The sequence below is a fragment of the Mandrillus leucophaeus genome, unplaced genomic scaffold (assembly GCF_000951045.1).
Source record: "Mandrillus leucophaeus isolate KB7577 unplaced genomic scaffold, Mleu.le_1.0 Scaffold1779, whole genome shotgun sequence".
Classification (NCBI taxonomy): Eukaryota; Metazoa; Chordata; class Mammalia; order Primates; family Cercopithecidae; genus Mandrillus; species Mandrillus leucophaeus.
This window is the reverse complement of record NW_012101786.1, coordinates 159,571-165,255: the sequence shown is the minus strand read 5'-3', so window position 1 is coordinate 165,255 and position 5,685 is coordinate 159,571. Positions and strand designations below refer to the sequence as shown.

Here is a 5,685-nt window from a genome sequence, read left to right as displayed (position 1 = left end):
CTTGGTTTGGCCTGCCTGCCTCCACTCTTGCCTTCAACATGTCCATCAGGGTGACCCAGAAGTCCTACAAGGTGTCCATCTCTGGCCTCCAGGTTTTCAGCAGCTACTCCTACATGTGTGAACTAGGAACAACTCCTTGAACTTCTCCCAAATGGGTAGTAGCAGCAGTTTCTAGGGTGGGTAGGGAACTGGCATGGGTCTGGGTGGAGACTATGGTGGGGCCAGTGATATTGGGGGGCCTCATAGCCATCGTGGTGAACCAGAGCCTACTGAGTCCCCTTAAGCCAAAGGTAGACTGCAACATCCAGGCCACGTACACCCAGGAGAAGGGGCTGATCAACATCCTCAACAAGTTTGCCTCCTTCATCAACAAGGTATACTGCTGGAGCAGCAGCAGAAGATGCTGAAGACCAGTTGAGCCTCCTGCAGCAGCAGAAGACAGCCCAGAGCTACATGGACAACATGCTTGAGAGCTATGTCAACAACCTTTGGAGGCAGTGGGACACTCTGGACCAAGAGAAGCTGAAGCTGGAGACAAAGCTTGGCAACATGCAGGGGTTGCTGAAGGCCTTGAATAATAAGTACGAGGGTGACAATAAACATAGAGAAATTTAGAATGAATTTGTCCTCATCAAGAAGGATGTGGATGAAACTTGCATAAACAAGGTAGAGCAAGAATCTCTCCTGGAAGGGATGACTGATGAGATCAACTTCCTTAAGCAGATGTATAAAGAGGGTATCTGTGAGCTGCATTCCCAGATCTCAGGGATATCTGTGGTCCTGTCTATGGACAACAGCCACTCCCTGGAAATGGACAGCATCATTACTGACGTCAAGACCCAGTATGAGGACATTGTCAACCACAACCTGGCCAAGGCTGAGCACATGTACCAGATCAAGTATGAGGAGCTGCAGATGTTGGCTGGGAAGCATGGGGATGAGCTGTGTCACACAAAGATGGACATCACTGAGATGAACTGTAATATTGTTAGTGGTAGGAGGCAGACAAATCCTAGGAAGACAGGGGCTGGTTCCTGGTGAAACCCAAGTTTCAAGCTGAAGGCAGTTTAAAGCCTAACTATAAGTCCCTGGTAAATCCACAGACCGGATTGAGAACCTTTTCCCATTTGGCATGCTTTCTTCTGTTTGATCCCTACCCTTCACCTATTTTACATATAGCTACTCTTCCCTAATTGGTTTTTTACACTGTTGTACCCACCTTCAAGTGACACTTTTGTTTTAGCATTTTTTGCACACTCACAAGCCAATCATCATGCACTCCCCCATTCTGAGCTCATAAAAGCTCTGGACCCAGCCACACTGGGAGAGAGACCACCTGACTTCTGGTGGGGGACCACCCTGCATCTCCTCTCCACTAAGAGCTGTTTTGTCGCTTACTAAAACTCTTCTCCACCCTCCTCACTTTTCAGTTTTCAGCATAACCTCATTCTTCTTGGATGTGGGACAAGAACTTGGGACTCACTGAATGTGCATAGAAAGAAGGCTGTAACACTGTGGCCCTCTGCCCTCTGCTGGTGGAGGGCAGCCACCCCACACAATGGGAAACAGCAATGGGTTTAAGCCAGTTCCAGAGCCATGGGAGGAAGCTATTAGTATGCTGTAATACCCCATCTAGGGTTTTGGGATCACAGGCACCCTGGTTTGGGTGCCATTGCATTCCCCTCATCTGGACACCAGAGTCTACCATAGGAGTTGTTTGTGACACACCTGGTCCAGCTGCAAGTCCTGCATGGAGCCTGCTCCTGTGCTGGTGCTTGGAGCAGCTGGCCAGACCCTGCATTCTTGCTCACACACCCCCTCCTGCCAGGGACTGAGTACACAGTCTCAGTGGCCATGGGATCCATGCCAGCATGCAAGCCAGGCATGGCCTGGTTGGCTGAGTAGACAGGGTGTCTGTCTCCTGTGGTGAGCCCATGCCCCAGCAGGGGCATCACCATCCAGAAGTCTCTGATTGGCAAAGTGGCTGAGAAAAATCCTGTATCAACATCAGTGGGCTCCAGGCTGAGACTGAGGGCCTCAAAGTCCAAGGGGCTTCCCTGGAAGCTGTCATCGCGGATGCTATGCAGCATGTGGGGCTGGCTGTTAAGGCCACCAAGCTGTTGGAGCTGGAGGCCATCCTGCAGTGAGCCAAGCAGAACATGATGCAACAGCTGCATGAGCACCAGGAGATGACGAATGTCAAGCTGGCCCTGGACATTGCAATTGCCACCTACAGGTAGCTGCTGGAGGGAGAGGAGAACCAGCTGAAGTCTGGGATGCAGCACATGAGTATCCATACGAAGATCACCAGTGTCTGCTCAGGTGGGCTGAACTTGGCTTACAGAGGCCTCACAAGCCCTGGCCTTACCTATGGCCTGGGCTCCAGCTTTGGCTCTGGCATGGGCTCCAACTTCTTCAGGAGTACCAGCTCCTGTAGGACTGTGGTTATGAAGAAGATTGAAACCCACGATGGGAAGCTGGCCTCTGAGTCATCTGATCTCCTGCCCAAGAGAATGGCCATGGCAGCCCCTCCCAGCCTACCCCATCCTGTGGCTGCCCCATGGCCTGTGGCAGAGGCTCTTGTTCAGTGGAGCAGAGGGAACAGGAGACCCACCTGAGGCAGACACTGGTGGTCACTCCCACCATGAGTGGGTTGAGGGCTAAGGTCTTCACTGGGCTCAGCCCTAGCCTTCAGCCTACCCATCAGGGGAGTTCACTGCCTGGGGTACCCTCCGCCCATGCCTCCATCTATGAAACAGTTTTGTTTTTGTTTTTTTCCAAATAAAGCCTCAGCTAGCTCTGCCAAAAATAAATAAAATAAAATAAAAACAATTTGTCTCAGCCAGTGCCAGGGAAAGGCAGTCTCCTGATAGATAATAACATCTGAAATGTTTTCAGCAGCTTCCTAATAAGATCTCAGGAGTTGGGCAAGTGGACTCAAGCATGGTCACTAAAAGGCAAAATAGTGGAGTTTAACTGGTATGTGACCTTCTAGGAATGTTCAACTGGTAGGGAAAGAATGCCTCTTGTGAGAATGCATACAACTCCAGTGAACACACTGTATATTAATTTATTAGCTATTTTCCCTGTCTTTAGGCTTTCCCTTTTCCATCATCATGCAAATCTCTGCTTCCCAATAATTTTTACTTCATGCCCCATGTAGAAAATAAACTTGCAAAGACACTGGGATAAACAAATAATTCTGCTCATATTTGAAGCCCTCTCATCTGGAAGGCTTTATTCTTTCTGGGGACTGAGGGGAAATATCTATTTCAAAGCAATTGAAACCCTTGCAGGCAAAATAACTTGCTGCTGTATGTTGATTTGGGAAGCTTTGCTATAAACTAATACCAAGTTAATTTAATTACATTTCCACTGTATATATTTTAAAATCCTACATTGAATTCCCATTGCTAAAAGAATAAAGTTCAGAGTTGTCATTTTACTTTTTTCTAATTTTATTTTATTTTAAAAATTGTCACATAATAATTCTACACATTTGTGGGGTATGTAATAATGTTTCAATACATATAATGTATAGTGGTCAGATCAGGGTAATTAAGATATCCATCATCTCACACATTCAGCATTTCTTTGTGATGGAAACATTTCATATCCTCCCGACTATCTGAAACTATATGTTATTAACTATAGTCATCCTACAGTGCTATAAAATACTAGAACTTATTTATCCTATCTGACTGTAATTTTGTATTATTTAACAAATCTCTCCCAATAACCTCCTTCTCACTCCCCTTCCCAGCCTCTAGTATCCTGTTCTACTTTTTACTTCTATAAGATCAACTTTTTTTAGCTTCCACACATAAGCGAGAACATATGGTGTTTAGCTATCCGTTCCTGGCTTATTTCACTTAACATAATGTCCTCCAGTTCTATCCATGTTGCCACAAATGATGGGATTTAATTCCTTTTTATGGCATTATAGCATTCTATTGTGCATATATATATAGCATTTCCTTTTTCCATTCATCTGTTGTTGGACATCTAGGTTGATTCCATATCTTGGCTATGGTGAATACTGTAGCAATAAACATGGAGGTGCAGATGTCTCTTCAATATACTGATTTCCTCTGCTTTGGATAAATGCACAGTGGTGGGACTGCTAAATCACATGGTAGTGCTAGTTGTCATTTTTGTTTTAGGAGCCATCATATTGTTCTCCACAGTGGTTGTACTAGTTTAAATTTTCACCAAGAGTGTAAAAGTGTTCCCTTTTCGCTGTCCGCTTGCCAGCATTTGTTATTTTTTGTCTTTTTGATAATAGTCATCCTAACTGTGGTGAGATGCTACCTCACTGTAGTTTTTATTGGCATTTCCCAGATGATTACAAATGCAATTTATATATATTTGTCAGCTATTTGCATGTCTTCTTTTGACAAATGTCTTTTCAGATTATCTGCCCATTTTTAAATTGGGTTGTTTTTTGCTGTTGAGATGTTTAAATGTTTATGTATTCTGGATATTAATCTTTTGTTGGATGAATAGTTTCCAAATTCTTCCATTCTGTAGGTTGCCTTTTGACTCTGTTAAATTGTTTCCTTTGCTGTGCAGAGGTTTTCAGTTTGATATACTTTTATTTATTTATTGTTGCTTTTGTTGCCTATGCTTTTGAGGTCTTATTCATAAAATCTTTTCCCAGGCCAATGTCCTGAATCATTTTCCCTATGTTTCCTTCTAATAGTTTTATAGTTTTGGGTCTTACACTTAAGTCTTTGATCCATTTTGAGTTGACTTTTGTAAAGGGTAAGAGGTGAGGATCTAGTTTTAATATTTTGCTCATGTATATAGTTTTCCCTACACCATTTATTGAAGAGACTGTTCTTTCCCTGATTAGTGTTTTTGGTACCTTTTTCAAAAATCAGTTGGCCATAAATGCGTGGATTAATTTCTGAGTTTTCTATTCTGTTGGATTTGGTCTATGTGTTTGTTTTTATGTCACTGCTACCCTGTTTTGGTTCCGACAGCTTTGTTGTCTATTTTGAAGTCTGGTACCGTAATGTCTCCAGGTTTGTTCTTTTGGCTTAGGATTGCTTTGACTATGAGGGGTCTTGTGTGGTTCCATATGAATTTTAGTGTTTTGTTTTTCTCTTTCTGTGAAGAATGTCATTAATATTTTAATAGAGACCACATTGAGTCTGTGATTTCTTTGAGTGATATGTCATTTGAAAAATATTAATCCTTCGGATTCATGAGCATGGGATTTCTTTCCATTTGTTTGTATCATCTTCATATTTTTCATCAGTCTTTTGCAGTTTGCCTTCTAGAGGTCTTTCACTTCCTTGGTTAACTTTATTTGTGTATTTTATTTTATAGCTATTGTAATTTGGTTTGACCTCTTGAGCCTTACTTTCTAATCTTATGACTGATTTTTTTATTTTTACAAAGGTGCTCTTGTCTCCAGCAAAGAGAGGGTTTGTTTTGGGGGAGGGGCTGTTATCTTTGCTATCTTAGTTAAATTATAAACTAAATTCTTCCCAAAGTTAGTTTGACTCATGGCCAGCAATGACTAAGGGCAGCTTGAATATTAATGGCAAGATGAAGTTGGTGAAGTCAGATCTTTTCCTAATTCTTAAAATGTTTGCAAATACAGTTTCAGTCCCCATTTTGGGGGTTTCAACACACCTTATTTTTAAGGTGTGAGCAACAGAGATGGGAAAAGTCAAA

At 42.9% G+C, this 5,685-nt stretch overlaps 1 pseudogene; it reads left to right on the top strand.

The window, feature by feature from the left end:
• Window positions 1–212: 212 nt before the first annotated feature.
• LOC105537653 lies at window positions 213–2,618 on the top strand (annotated as a pseudogene).
• The last annotated feature ends 3,067 nt before the right edge of the window (window positions 2,619–5,685 follow it).